This window comes from Megalopta genalis, chromosome 7 (genome assembly GCF_051020955.1).
Source record: "Megalopta genalis isolate 19385.01 chromosome 7, iyMegGena1_principal, whole genome shotgun sequence".
NCBI lineage: Eukaryota > Metazoa > Arthropoda > Insecta > Hymenoptera > Halictidae > Megalopta > Megalopta genalis.
Window position 1 is genome coordinate 19433424 of NC_135019.1, and position 17086 is coordinate 19450509.

Genomic DNA, 17086 nt, shown 5'->3' on the forward strand with positions numbered 1-17086 from the left:
GCTTTGTTTACGAGTTATTAATGAAAAACAGTGACCAATGAGAAGCGAGATCATCTGGCGCGTACTCGTTGGCTCGGCCGCCTTGCGCCAGCCGAGCTCGCCTCTCATTGGTCACCGTTTTCTGTTAATAACTCGTAAACAAAGTCGCGGATTGTATTTTCGATAAGGAAAAAGTTACTTCGAATGACTTGAGGAACCCCCCATTTCCGGATTACGAGACAGTTTTGGAACACCCTGTATTTCTATTTTTTGTTATTTCTAATGTAGAAATACACAAATACGATATTTTGTTCCGTTTTTTTAAATATACAGGATGACTCAGCTAGAATAGACTATCTACAGTGCTGTGAATAATTATAAACTGAAAATAACTTATACATTTTCACAGTATTTAAACAAGAACTAGGAAAAGAACTATATTTGTATATTTCTATATTAGAAATAATAGAAAATAGAAATATACAAATACGATATATCGTTACATTTTTGTTTAGATATCACTGAAAGTGTAAAAGTTACTTTAAAAGTCTATAATTATTCACGCCATTGTATAATTAGAGTACATGAATAGGACGTTACCATTATCTCAAAAATGATTAATCTTTTTATAATAAAATTACACTTGTTTTACAACTATAACCATCTCAGACAATTAATTGTTTTTATGCTTGAAAGTAATATTTTGCTTTTTTTTAATAGCAACGTTGTATGAAGTGCTGTAACTTTCGATCGGGTTTTTATCGATTGCATTCGATTAGGTATTTCTTCGAGAATATCTTTATCATAGCAAATTTTGGACTGCCAAAAGATAAAAAGCAAGAATAAGGATATGCGATCAACATATAATAATAACATAATAAATTTCTGTTAGTATACGCATTTCCTTGCATTTGACAAACACGGTCTAAAAAAATGAAATCAATTTCCTTTTCGCAGGATTTCATGCGATTCGACACGATTAAAAAATGATAACAGCGAATAAATTTCCGTTGTTTTCATCACAATCACTGTGCTCAATTCTTAATCCCTGGATTTGTGATTATGTTCAATTTACATACGTTATTTTTACTTTAAGAATTTAATTATCTTTTGCGAATCTTTTTATCTCAACAATTTTTTATGGGTTTCAGGGATACGAAAACAATCCTCTATTTTTCGATGCGTATACGCGATGTTTCTTTTTACCGTTTCTCTGGACGGTATTGTTTTACGCGGTTATTTCTAGAACGTATCCACCCTGTAAAAACAGAATTGCGTGTGTTTTCGTGTTTGCATTGCTAATTTCCATGAAATATAATCCAGATCAATTGTACTTCCGCAATGAAACGATCACGAAAGCCATTTTGAAGCCCGCGACACGGAACAGCAACACTTTAAAAATCTGCGAACAATGCACTTGCTGGCCAAGCGTTGCAGAACGTCGCGCAAGGTTGTCCGGTGCAATAAACCGATGTTATTCCAGCCGGAGTCGCCTAATATCGTTTCGGAGACAGAACCAGGAATGACAAGGGGCAGAAGGTGAAATGCAGGCAAACGCAACATTTGTGCTGCACGTGGCACCGCTCCGCAAAAACTCTCCGGAGAACTTCGTCCTTTCTCGTTGGCCACGCATATAGGCGTTCGCGCATTAAATGCAACGCCACGTAGCGCGCGGCACACGGCTTTCACCATATTCGTGTACGCTAGCACTCCGGTGTTCGGCCGCAACACGTGACGTTCGCCGGAATTTTCCTGCGGGGGCCATTATGCGTATTTCCCTTTTTCTCGGCCCGGTGTAATTGGACCAGGGATGGTCGCATCTGGAAACAATTTCGAAGAACAACCTCAAGAGAATCGTGACCAAACAGATAAGACTGTGGCTGAGAGAATGTGGGTGTCCTTTGTGCCTCTTTGACTTTTTTGCGCGTCTTACGAATACGTGAAATCGAATATGTTGTTAAATGCGGTGGAAAATATTCGATCGTAATCGTGGCTGTTATCGTTAGGCCAAGAGTTTTTGTACATTTCTGTACACCTATATGCCGATGCATTAACCCTTAGCACTCGGAGGATTTTTCTGATAAAATTTGCAAAAATTGCGACGTTCATACACAAAGTCGGATGGAAATAAAAATCGTGTTTTTGTTTGTGTATTTTACATGCTTATCTAGCAGTATGAAGAAAGAAATAATTCAAAAGAAATGCCGCTCTGACATGAATATTATCGCTATAATATTCATGCCAAAGCGGCATTTCTTTTTAATTATTTCTTTGACGCTTCAAAGGGTTAATACAGAACTTAACGAGCTCTGAAAGTGACGGACGTGTGATATATGTACAAGAATGACGTGTGATGTAAGAATGACAGGACTGAATTTATTTAGGGCTCTCGTTACTTTCATTGTCGTGTAAGCGTGAATAGAATAAATATATTAATAAATATAAAAAGATATAAATAAATATAGAAATAATCTTCAGTATTTCGACAATTTCTAAATGGAAAATGTGAGACCGGTTATTTTGCTCGGTATGTTCCTTGTGTGTCTTTTTACGTAATAATTTGCATCAATATCCACATGTACATATATTTATTTATTTGTTCTTTTGCAACGAATATTACACAAAAACGAAAGAAAGTTAAATCAAGTTCGTGACGAAAATATTGAGCCGAGTTAAATGTGAAACAAATTATATTTAGATTTAAATATAGATTTCGATTAACTCGTTCTTTGCAAAATTCTGTACAAAATTGTTTTAATAATTAACAATCTTTTTAATGAATAGGATATGGTGTTAATTGTGCTTTTTATTTGTTACAGGTAAGGAACCATGAAACCTACAGAACTACAACGAAATAGGTGTTGTTCTCTTACGTTTGCTGAAAAATGTTTAAATCGATATCGTAAGTTAAAAGTTTCTGAATTTTTACATCGATACCGAAAGTAGTGTCACTATAAATTAATTTTCATTTTTACTTCATTAATCTCGTTATCAATTTGTTCGGATATTAAAGTCTTGTACCACATAAGAAATGTGCAATTTAAAGAAATGAGTTATTTAATACCTTTAGTTTTAATATCTAATTTGCAGTAGGATAACAAAGAATTATTACTAGACTGCGAATTTTATGCATTTAAGATAAAAATGATTAAGTCAAATGCAAAATAGTACTAACATTTAAAGAATTTAAAAACACTGTTGCATTATTTTCAACTGATTAAAATTACTAAAAACGAGATAAATGTCTATGTGGCTTCTGTATCTTGCAATTAGTGCAGACAATGTTTATTTTGCATAAAAATTCGCGGTCTAATTGTTACAGTAGTAAAATAATAAAAATACGCATTTTTCACTGTTTGTGGTCACTTGAATACCGGTTCTGGCTACGTTTAGTACCATATCTGGTTACCTCAAAAATTTAATATTACGCGTATCATAAGTAATTAAAATGCAGTATAATTTGTAAAAAAAATAGCATTTTATATTTTATTTTGCGGTATTTGAAAATCTTGGTATTATAACATTTAATGGTATATATAATAACGTAAAAGTACTTTTATTTTACTTATTCTTTTGCGTTATTCTTTTATGTTCTTCTTTCATTCTTCGCAGTTTCCTTCTCTTCCAATTTTCTTTCTTATTCCTCCTAATTTATCTTTTTCGATTGCTTCTGCTTTCTCCTGTTTTGTCATTTCTGCTATTAATCTTATTTGCGTTGCATTTGCTCTTCTTTTCTATCCGAGGTTACGTTTAAGTTATACGTATCGTAAGTCTACATATTTCTCGTACGTTTAGTCAGTAAATGTACACTCCACTTCAAAAGTATCAGGACACTTGCATAAAATTGAATAAATGTGAAAATCCGATATGAAATTGTCATAATCTTTTAAATTGATTTGAAAGTTAATTACATTAAACTGTAACGAATACATAAATATATTTTACGTTGTAACAAACGCGAGGCTCGAATAATGGTATCTTTTCTTTCCAAATTGTCCATTTTTATTTATAAGCTGAAGAAAAATTAAGGAGTATTTACGCTATTGAGAAAACATTAGAAATCGATGCGGGTCGTACAGAACGAAGAATATGAAATGAACCCTGGATTCCTTTCGAAAGGCCAAAATGCAATAAATGGATAAACTAATTGCATAAGTGACAAACACTTATCACTTAATGTGTACTATCGATAATATGATGCCATATTGCAGACTTGCAGACATTTCTTAAACTGAATGGAATATTATAATTTGTACTAAATAAGCATGTGTCGTAATACTTTTTTATAACTATGCTCCTTACCGTGCGACCTTTACGTTTATTGTGAGAGAAACGCAGAATTCCATAGGTTCTTTACTAAGAATACTTTGAGGTGTAGAAAAAATGATCTTTTCATTAATTGCATTAACATTATGTTTACTAGTTTAGTTGATCGCTAGGAATTGTAGTCAACTTAAAATAAAAATATATGAATAATAGTATAGATGGCCAGAAACGGTCCACTGTCCTCAATCAGAAGATTTATCCTACAAAGATTCGAGTTCCATTGATCCAATCGGCGTTTCATAAGTTCGCAATAGACTTTACAACAATAATATGACAATCTTTAGCGCCTCGTAGTTACCGCTCGTGTGTGCAAGCTGTAAATAAGGATTTTCGCGTCCGGCAAGTTGATCTCACAATGATCATCGCACGATACGATCGCCGCGCCGGAGTGAAATTCAACGTTTCAATGTCGCGAAAGCGGGGATCAAATTGAATCGGATCGTTCGCAGAGCAGAAGAGCCGTCAGAGGTTGGCTTCTGCAAATTGATTCGGGTGCAGAAACTAGTCTCGTGAACTCGAGCCGTCCGTCGCGACGTTTCACCGACCGGATGCTGTTAATGATCGGCAATTTCAGCTACACGCGTTACGTGAGAGTGCAAGTTTCATGGGCGCGCGGATCCTCTCTCCTCGTCTTCTGGTCTCCTCGACCGCACTAAATCCCCGGGAACGTGGCCGAACATTTTTCTCCGCGATTAAATCCGACGAATTTGTATGGTAATTATGATGTACACCGACCGCAATTAAGGACCGGAATTAACTGACCCTCGGAGCCAGGCCCGAGGGGACCGAAAAAGTCCCGGCTGACGTTTAATTGATAGTTCGGCGAGAAGTCTTAATGACCGTAACCAGACGACCCGGACACGGCTGCCTGCTTCTGTAAAACTCGAAAATGTTTTCCGCAATTATGCGCTTTCTCCTGCGCGAATCATCTTCCTTCTTGTCCGTGTAGCACGACCAACTGCGATTACGGTTGTCCTCAAAACGAATTTGGAATGTTAATCGCTATGGTGGCGAGCAGTTCTATGGAGGGGGACAAGAACTAAACGCTATGATGAATTAAAAACCGTGATACGTCTTACTAAACGATTCAACAATTTTCAGAGGTAACACCACCTCGAATGCAAAATGTATTCGATCACCTTTTAAAACGCAATAATTTTTTTTTAAACTGAGCTAAATGATTTGAACTTTTTTTTAAATGTGAAAAGGACCAGTTTACTGTATAATGACTGAAATACCTTTTTTTAATTTTGCTATTACTTGCGATGAAAAAAAAGATAAAATATTTCCGTTTTTTAGCACTTTAAATAAAAAAAGGCCTCATAGAAAAGATTTATTTATTATTTTTTACTTATTAATTATTATTTCTCCTTTTAAGTTGATTAATATTTAATTTAAGTATTATTTCTTCAAAATATGCTTGGCTTTTTCATCTGAATTTGGAATTAATTATAACCTTGGAATTAAATTATTAAATTATAAAGATATTCAGATTAAAAATTACCTGTTTTTGATTTAAATTCGTAAAAATCTGTGCTTTTTCACGATCTTCAATTACTCACAAAACATCAAACTCACAAAAACGTCAACCAATTTCGATGGAATTTTCAGTATGCATATAATTTACCAAGATCTATAGAATCTATTTTTTTAATTTTTGTTTCGAGCTCAGATAAAAAAAGTTAAGGAACGACAGCTTTTTTATCTTTCTTTGCCATTCCAAGTAATAAAAAAAAGAAAGCAAAATTAAAAAAGAAAGCGCTTTATTCATCCTACAGTGAACTAGTCTCTTTAACATTGAAAAAATACATTTTGCCAGGGATGGTGCTTATTTCGAAGTATTTGTGAAGTAAGGATTTAAACGTTTTCCCTTCGATAGCGATTCGATCGTAATCGACAAGTAACGTTCCCCGAACTGACCAATGATGCGCCGAGCCTCGCATGAACATCTTCTAAGGACCCTTGCGAGAGGGAAAGGGGTTGTCGAGGGAACATGAAGGCTTTCACGGTGAATGGATAATCGGGAGTCCTTCCGCGTCCTATCCCCTCGCTCCTGAGTAATAAAAGACCGAGGTCCTCCCGGCGGAGAGTACCTTTTCGTGCCCACTTTTTAAACGAGGGTGCAGCCGGGCGTCGAGCAAGAAAAGGAAAAAAGCTGTGATCTCTTGCTAGCCCCCGATGAAATATTTAACAGATTCGATGGGGCTCGCAGACACTTGCATTCTCACGGCTAAAACCTCGTTAACAAATTTTATTGTACTTTCTATTTATAATCGATTTGTAACGGGACAGTACCGCACTATCGCAGACACTATATTATACAGATACTATTATAGAATTTATTGTAAGATTGTTATATCTGATAGCATTAAAAGCAGCATAATCGATCGATCGAAAGACATCCTTAGTTCAAAAATATTTTTTAACTAATCAATATCCTTTCTTGACGCATAATTTATTTGAACGTTAATCATGTTCATTTTAACACTTTATTCATTACACCAACTTCTAATGCAGAGGAAACGTATGTATAGTAATTTCTTCCTGGAATGTTCGGAGGTTGGAATTGTGAAACCGGAAAATCTGAGAATACTAAGTCGCGATTCTACGAGCCTCGCGGCTCGTTTTTATAGATTAAGCTCAGGGTAGTTGACAACTGTATATTAATATGAATAGATAGTATGTTAGAATAAAAACAATCACTTCAATTTTTTATTTCTAATTTTTTGCCGTGATTCGAAGGCACTTCGGAGGTCATATGCCACGATTCGAAGGCGATTCGTAGGCCACGTGCCAATATTTGTAGACAATTCTTCGAGCCTCGCGGCTCGTTTTTATAAATTAAGCTCAGGGTAGTTGGCAACTGTACATTAATATGAATAGATAGTATGTTAGAACAAAAACAATCACTTCAATTTTTTATTTCTAATTTTTTGTCATGATTCGAAGGCAATTCGGAGGCCACATGCTACGATTCGAAGGCGATTCGTTGGCCACGTGCCACTATTTGTAGACAATTTTGAAGCCACATGACACGATTCGAAGGCAATTCGTAGGCCATATGATACGATTCGAAGGCAATTCGTAGGCCATATGACACGATTCGAAGGCAATTCCTATTGGTGCGGAAGGTACGGAAGGCACGTACCTATTATCTAACACGTACCTTGTAGCTCTGCGGTTTTTCTTACCTGACTCACATCCAAACAGACCATTTTGTGTTGTCTTCCGGGAATTCGCGTCGCGTGCCGCATCACACACTTGACCGACTCCGTCGACCCTTAACATCGACGCAGCAATAAATTACAGAGGCGTAGGACTAGCACAGGCAAATTCACAGCAACCCGAAATTTGACATTTCCGGGAGAAATTACTGCACTTCGTTCGTTTTAGATTGGCGAAATAATTATATTTTAAACTATGATTTAATAAAATAAAAATATTTTGTTTGATGACAATTAAATTCGATAAATAAAATATTCCGTACCGTGGCACAAATATTTTCAACGTTATTCAAATGAAATGGAAATCGGAAATATAATCTGAACAATTTTTTACAACGAATGAAATATTTTACTTTTTAGAAAGTACATTCTTTCGTACGAATCACATATTCTACTTTCAGAAATATTATGCATGATTTAAAATAAAATGATTATTTTATTATTCGTAGTTTAGAATACTATTTTACCCAGCTTCGTCCACGGCCATTGACGCGAGTGTCCGGCGATTTACGGTGTAGAACACGGATAGCACATGCAATGCAGATTCGAGGAACAAGCTCAATCAGTCGCCGGTTTAAATTACACTCTGTGGCACAGAACGTTTTCGAAATGAAAGTGGAGCATCATCGCCGGTATAAAGGAAACTAGCACCTATCCTCGTTACAAACGTATAAATCCTCGTTTATCGCGTCACGGTGGCGGCTAGATACCGCCATAATTGCGGTTAATGACGATGCACTGGAACATTCGGTGGCACGGTGTCGCAGAACGATGCTCCGTAAAAATAGAATATGCGAAATTGAAGCGCCTCGCCGTTTGCCGAGCCGATTCGAAACTGGGTTGCAGACTCGCGAACAAATTGGTCCATTTAGCCGGGGTCAGCTGTATGCATTTCAGAAACTCTTTCCTATGCACCGTTTCAATCCCGAGAGAATCGTTATTCGCAAGATATTTGCAATTCAGACGTTTGATTAACCCCTTTGTTTCGCATGGTAATCCCGGAGAAAAATTCGTACCGGTGTCATGTACATGGTTCTCGACGATTCATAGTGTTCGACCGACTTTGGGGCGCAATTTTTTATTGTAGACGGAAGCGTAGAACTCGGTCGCACGAAAGAATATCGAACTACGAAGTCCAGCGGATTTTCATAGGGCTTTCCTTGAAGCACGAAACAATGTGATAAAAAATACGATTTATGGATGTTGCACAACTATAGCACCATAGTAGAGAACGTTGATTTTTATAATGTTAACGTAATTATAGGAACACGAAGAGATTTTAGTTAATAAGATTCGCATACAATTTGGAAAAACTCTACGAATTTCATTACGCGCTATAATTGTTGCTCTTTCGAATTATGGCACGTCTCCTAATCACACCTAACCGCGCCTAACCTCCTTCGATCGATTCTTTCAGCACGTATAAAGAATTCATGTATTATTGCATAAAAGCCAGAAACATTTTAACGTTAATCTTTCACTCTTTGAAAAGTGTGTACCTAAAATGTCTCGCAAAGGAAAGAACAACTATTTGTTCCCAGTGTGTACAGCCTTTTCATAATAATTATCTATACATTCTTTATTTATTCGTTTTATTTATTGATAACCCATAACTAGACTACAGATCTTTATGCAAAATAAAGATTGTCTTCATCGATTGTAAGACATAGGACTCGAACACAAATGTTTTCCTTTCTTTAATACCTTTAATAAGTTTAGATTAATACATCGACATTCTCAATACATTTTAATCTTGAGGCTGTTTGAAATTTTGTCATAACACAAAATACTGCCATTTCTTTATAACGGGTATACTCGTCAGAAACAGCTAACTGGTTAAAAGTATGCAGCACAATGTGCGTAACGAACAGAGAAAACTTGATAAAAATTTTACCCTGGTCTCTAATTCTGCAAGTTCGTGAAACGATATTTTAGTTCGCCATAGAAATTGATAATCGTTTGATAAGAATTTCAGTCTACCTTTCCAAGATTGCAAAATTCATAGAAAAGTATTCTGGTCTGTTAACGAAAATAGAAAAGACTCGACAAGAATTTAGTAAAAGCACCATTCTAGTATTGTTTCAATTAAATCTGTTCATAGAGAAAAATTCTCGTCCGTCGCAAAAGTAGAAAAGGTTTTATAACCGTTTAATTTTTATTGTTGTTCATAGTCACATCAGCCATTTTTATATTATTTGTATTTTTATTTTCGCATAAATTGGAGACGATTTGATAAGAATTTCATAGTCATTTTTCGATTTTACAAGTTCGTCAAGAACGATGCTGTCTGTTGCAAAAATTAAAGAAAACCCGGCCTGTTTCAAGAGTAAAAAAAGTTCCATCTCTCGCAAAGATAAAGAAAATCAGATCTGTCGCGAAGCCACGTGCTATCGAGCGGTTAGGCGATTTCAACACCTTCCCAGGCGCTAACAACGATTCAATGTCGGGTTATCGTAGCGACGACACGATAATTTCAATATCGATGCTCGACGGACCGTCGTAATTCGTGCATAGAAACGTAACGTCTCGACGTAATCGCAGCGCGTCCTTCCGGCAACCTCGCTGCTCCAATTTAATTAGTTTATCCCGAAAATTTGCGAGAGATGAACGCGCAGTTCCTTTGACGCGCTGTCGCGCTTCAGGACTCCAGAACGTGAAATTAAACTGAATGACGTTGCAACTAGTATTGCCGCTTGCTCGTGAATAACTGCAAAAGCGGCATTAACGTCGAAAGCATGTTTGATGTTTTCAGTAATCAGCCGGCTATCTTGCCGGAAATGTCCTATGAAAGGATTATTAACCTTGGGAAGAGTGGCCTTGGAATTTAACCCTTTAACAACTTCTAAAGTTAGTTACACAGTTTCTGTTTTCGTTTTGCGCACGCATAGTAGATTAAGATATTATGTTTTGTTCTACTAATTTATCAATATGGATTTTTAATTGTTCTACTAGTAGTTTTTCAAAATGAATTTTAAAATTATAGCCACTCAAATTAACATATACGTTGCATTGACAACGTCTTCTCTTGAATTCTTTTTAAGGATATGATGCGTCTGACGTAATAAGATCATTGTCATTTATTTAGTTGTCCTTTTGTCATATATAGTTGATTTTTGTACAATTTTAATTAACTGTTTATTGATTTTATCTTGCCCACGATGAAAGCGTTTTTTAAGTACATATCACCTAGTGTATATAAAATCTCAAAAATTGCTCGAACGATTACCTTGAACTTTTTATAGTGAAATTTTATAATAAATTCGACATACTACAAGCTAAATTATTTCGTCGAGTTACAATACAAATGACGGATTACGAATCATTTTGACTGTTTCATTTTAATCTATCCCGAGTACTCCGATTACCCACGTTAACGAGGAACAATTGTTAAACCCACTTTTACTACAGATGAGATAAAACTAGCAAGCAATTAGAGCCGTATGAAGCAATGCCCCGAACAAAAATCGTATCATTTTATGTAAAAAAAACTAGGAACTCGAGAAAGTTGTTTCTTACAACTTTAAAAACGCCCCCTTAAATAATATTGTTGGCGACGATGCGTTCGATGAATTATGTAAGCGAATACGTCGGTTGTGTAACCAGTCGGAGGAGGCCTGCGATGAATTAGTGATAATAAAAAAGAGCCCGTCCGTTCCATTATCGAGAATAACCGAGAACGATTAAATAGTTTATCAGGGGTTCGTTAAAGGAGAAGTCGAAGCCCGAATCAATATTCCTACGGGCCAGACCGCGTTACGCATAAATCACCGCTTAATTTGAATTTATGACAACGGGAGGGTAAACCAGCGACCCCATAATAATGCCTTCACGCCTTATGCTCGTGACCGCGTCAGCATCTTCTCGGATCGAACTTCTGTTTTGATGGGATCATAAAATTAATTTAATTCAGCCTTTAAAATTTCCATATAGACTGTTTTCAGCTAATGCCAATTAGTAGACTGCGGATTTAATGCGTTCAGATAAAAACTAAGTGGATTGGATTAAGAACAGGGAGAACATTTATATAATTTAAAGACATACTATTATATCACGTTCAATTCGTTAAAGTTATTGCGTGACCCTTGCATCCTGCAATCAATGCAAACTAACCAATTAGTAAATAATATTCGGTTGATGATGGTGCTATGTTAAACGCATTGCGGGAACAGTTGTAACGTAATCAAGTTGTTTCGGAAGATGCAAAGCACGTGTAAGAACACTGTAAAGCGAAATAATTGACGAAGGAAATTTCTTTAATAGCAATTAAGTAATTGCGAAATTAGGAAATGAGTTTCTGAATAACTATTTAACATTGATTGACCTTAGCTCACTTAAGATATTAGAAGACTAAAAATCTGCTTGAGGAAGGGTAATTTTGTATCCACCCAAGTTACTTTTTCTGTTCGAGATATAGTTATTTATATAATACATTTAGGTACCTGCAAAAATAAAATACGAAACATTTATAAAAGAACGTTGTTAGAACAAAAATACATGTTTAAAAACCTGTGGATATTTCTTGACCCAGTCATAATCATGCTTGGTTAACAATAAGTTATTTGCACTTTATTTGACGACGAATTGAATAGTGTTCGCACTTGACACTAAATTGACCGAGTAATAAATGTAATTGACTTGTGTTACTTTATATGAATAACACCATGATTAATGCCATTCTTATTGTGATGCATGCTCGAATTAAGAAAAATCACTTCCTATGAAAGGATCTTTGTAATTTCGACATTTCTAAAATGAAAGATACAAAATTGATGAGTTAGCGTTAAATTCTGTTGCGGATGATGTCAATTTGCGTCAAATTAAATACTATTTTTGTCGCTTTTACTTGTGCTCTCAACAGAGATGAATCAAAATCAATTAAGACCCGGATGGCGAGGCCCGGATCCATCTGGATCCAGATTATAGATACTGTTATTTGATTTTCTAGTTTCTGACAAATAATTTCAATTTTACGGTCTATACAGACGGTCTATAAAGAAATTAACGTATCTAGAAGAAGAAGTGTCTTGAAAAGTACTTTAAAAAGAATTGATAAATCAAATTATAAATAATCCTAACTATACGCAGTTACATTGTCATCAAAATAATTCGCCGCTCCGATAAAGTTCAACTAATGTCTTTGCTGCAATCCGAAGATCCGATGTTCAATTAGGGTATCTCTGCACTCCGATTTCGGAGAAAACATCATTCAACAGCCTGCTCTGCTCACCCCATGTATTCGAAGCGCCTGTAAAAGCCGTGTCTCGACGATCCGACGCAAATGAAAAGTAAAAGAAGGCGGATGGTGTCTGTTAAATTGACGTTTCCGGCCGGTCAGACTTCCGCGTAAGAAATTAGTCAGGAGTTACGGCTCCATCGATGTTAATTGCATCGGTCAACTGCTAATTGTCCGCAATTATCTCTTATCGTTTGATCAGGAGGAGGTTCGCTAGTGGTGGAAAGGAGGTTTTAATACTATTATACATAGAATGCGGAGACGAGTGTCGAGTATGCGATTCTTGTTTGCAATTAGTTCGAACAGTAGCGTACAACAGTCGACCGAGACATCGACGTTATTAGATCGCGGAAGTTTGTCGAAACTTGTGTTTCCACCTAAGAAAGAGAAACTAAAATCAATTAAAGTTCTCTCTCGCTCGCGGACGGTTTCAGCAACTCGAGCACAAACCAGAACTGATTCGATTACAGTTTCCATGTTGTCACTTTTTGAAGATTCTTGCGCTGTAATTGCTTCGAGTCGCTGATTACGTATCATTAATTTTCAATGTTGCCACTTATCCTATTTTTCTTTCCTTGTTTCTCGCCGTCTTAGTTGTTTCGGAACATGTTTACACGTATTTATTAGCGTATTTATAGTTTGGAATGAAATCCGTTTTCGCGAAGGGGTTTGAAATTTTAATTTCTGAACGCTTTAGTTTCCGATAGCTGTTAAAAATCAGAAAATGGTAGGAGGATTTTAATAAATTATACAGTAGCTGTAGTAGCTTTCTTGGTTTCTTGAAGTTATCATTAAGAAGAAACGTCTTAAACTTGTTACAGGTACAGCATACTAATCAAAGGGTGCCCCATCTTATCTGCTGCTTATCTGATGCTTATCTTATGGGTGTCCCATAATTATGTTAACACCCAGAAAGGGATGATTCCTCAAGTTATTTGAAGTAATTCTTTCCTTAGCGAAAATACAATTTGCGGCTCTGTTTACGAGTTATTAACGAAAAATGCTGACCAATGAGAGGCGAGCTTGGCTTGCGCAAGGCGGCCGGGCAACGAGCTCAGTTCCGCTCATTGGCTCGGCCGCCTCACGCTAGCTGATCTCGCCTCTCATTGGTCAGTATTTTTAATTAATAACTCGTAAATGTGTGTACGGTGTGATACCTCGAAAAAGATACCATAAAAAAACTCAGTAGTTCTCAAAAAATATGTAACTATTCTATAACAAATACTCAAACCTTGAAGAACAAAATTATAGTCCAGTTGCTAAATGCACTCTGTATATAATATAACCATTGCCAGTTACTAATTACTTGATAAATCGCTATTTAAAAATTGCTACAATACGTAAATGCTTTTAAAACGAAACAAAAGATTCAAACATGTTTAGAACAATTTTCAGCTTTATTTTAAACATATTTTCATATTAATTCTTTGAAACATTTTTAGTAGTTAAATGAGTACCTTGATCTTATGGGCCGCGAAATACCCAAACACTGTTTTATTCAAATATTTTTACTAGATCGACTAGTTAGAAAATAAATCTCAGATTATTGACTCTAGAATGCCTTTTGAAGTCAATCTACATCTATTTGCAAAAGTTAAGAAGCGTGTTACGCGCAGATGCATATTCTTGGTTTTAGTAATTCTTTTTAAACACAGGATAAATATTTGTGTCAAGAAAAATATCAATTTTATTATAAAAAATTTATTATAAGCTTGACTATAATATATGATGAATTATAATTAACATATTCATCATATATTATAGTCAAGCTTATAACAAATGTTTTATAATAAAATTGATATTTTCTTTGACACAAATATTAACATAATAAATTACATTTAATTTGCAATTAAGTTCCATTGCTATTTAAATTTTTATTTAAATTTTTATAGAAATCTACTATAATCTAATTAATATATCTATAACATATTTATAAATAAGACGTATATTTGTCAAAATATCAGATGTTACTAAAATTTTTCACGGTATGTGTTGAAAATTCAGAGTTCCTTAACTTTTGTCCGCAAGTGTAACTAGGTCACAACAATGGCAGGGGCAATACCGAGCTGGCAAATTCTGTTTTATTGTGTAGAATCTATGGTTATGTGCACATAGTCCTGAAGTATAATCTTGAAACGTGGTTGGACCTGGCGGAGGTTCTACGCGGTTGTACATAAAAATCCGAACGCAATAGAGAATCTGGAACACAGTGCACTCGACGTAGACGTCGTTAACCTTCTTACACGGTGACTTAAGAGAGGCTGGAAAGATGAACGGTACTCGGTGTACTCGCCGCCACACTTTGCGCTGCAACCTCTATACAGGGTGTCGCCGAATGAACGATCTTTCGTCAACGTTGAATTCGATGAACTCTGCAACTTAACGAAAATGCAGCTGCGAGTTACTTATAGAATCTGCGATTGTAAAAATTTGTTTGTCGCCAACCGATCACGGATAATTTGTACTCGAAACCATTTTAACTCTGAGTCCAAAATAATTTGTCTGATCTACGTTATTTCCATTTTAAATAACTCAGTCTATTTCAAGCGTATGGAACGGAGCCTTTCTTGCAACTCATACAGCAGTTATACTTTCAACAGTTTTTCGAATATAAACAAATTGGATAATCTAAAAATTATTTTAGTCACCACTCGACTGAAAATGGTTAATATTTCAGAAATTGTTATCAAGAATAATCGTAGATAGTATTTTCTTTACGTTGAAATAAAACGAATCGCCGGGCGAAATAGAAGCAAATAAACTGATAAATAATGTCAATTTTACTTCGATGTTTTACGAACTTATTCGTATTGCAATAAAAATTCACAGGAGTGTAATCTTTAAATTGATCGAAATTAGAACATTAAAAATTATCTTTCGTGCGTTTCCGAAAAAGAAAAATCCATTTTCTGATCTGTACAGTAAAATCTGTACTGTTTAAACAAATTTAATTCTAAATGTGACATAGATTGTTCATTGAAAATTTACTGTGATAGATGAAAGAGTATTCTAGGACGTTTCCTTTAATTACTTTTTAACAAGGATACGAGGATATTAATAAAATCTAATAATAAAAATTACCAATACGGATATGAAAGTAATCTTATTGTAATAAAAATCTGTAGAAACTTCATGAACGAAGTTCTCTCTAAATCAGCTTAAATTTAAAGAGCCTAATTAAAATCACCAAGGACCGACATGACGATAATCATATTAGAATAAAAATCCGGAGAACCCTAATAAACGAATTTCTTTAAATCTGTTAAAAATTAATAAAACTAATTCAAATCACCAAGGATGGACATAACAATAATTTGATTACAATAAAAGTCCACAGAATCGTAATAAACGAATTTCTTTAAACCAGTTAAAAATTAAAGAAAATAATTAAAATTATCAAGAAGAATACGAAAATAATCATATTACAATAAAAATCATAGAATCATAATAAATATTTTTTAAATCAGTTGGAAATTAAGAAAAGTAACGAAATGAAAAAAAGAAAGACACAACAATAATCTTATTAGAATAAAAATATCGAGAATCCTAATAAATTAGTTCGTTTAAGTTTGTTAAAGGTTAACAAGATGAAAGCTCATAACTCTGATAAGGCCTCGCCCGACCCAATCATTTTTAGTGCCCCGGCACTTGCAGAGCAGTAATTTCTATAGTCCTTGAGTATTGCTCGAGCATTCGTGAAAGCTCTCTCGATCGGAGGGAACCGGTGAAGCAGCGCGATATAGTCTCGAGTATTATTGCCAGACAGAGAATAATTGAAATGCGTAAAGGGGTATTCAGACGAGCCTCCGAGGCAGTCGCACCTTCTGCTCGCGGGGGAAGGAGAATCCGAGATTATACGGAATAGGAGGGATACTATCATCAAGAATTTCGGTCGACGGAGAATCTACCTCCAGAGAATTTACATAATTCAATTCTCATCCGACGGAAGCTCGAATTGACGATCTTATCGGCAGGTTCCTGGGTGCCCATTCGTCTCGACCCTAACCTGATCTCGTGAAAACCTATTCACGGTTGATAGTTTTCAACGGAATCAGGATCGATTGCTCTAAATTCTATATCTAATGCCAAGTACCGCGTTGAAAATAGTTACGAATAAGTTGGTATATAAAATTCTGAACCCAATTAATTTATAACATAGAATGAGAACGTAATTATTAGACTGCGAGTCAGTTTAATAATTCGAAAACAAAAATTCATTTAACGATTTTGTTTAGCCGATGCTAATACATTGATATTCATGAACAGTTTTAAGTTGTCTGCTGCTTTAATGTATACATATGTGTTGTAAATCCATAAAATTCGC

At 35.4% G+C, this 17086-nt stretch overlaps 1 protein-coding gene across 2 annotated transcripts in view; it reads left to right on the plus strand.

Annotated features, from left to right (window-relative positions):
- p130CAS (Serine_rich_CAS and FAT-like_CAS_C domain-containing protein p130CAS) overlaps positions 1–17086 on the plus strand; it is a 162121-nt gene that overhangs the window by 69747 nt on the left and 75288 nt on the right. The window lies entirely within an intron of this gene.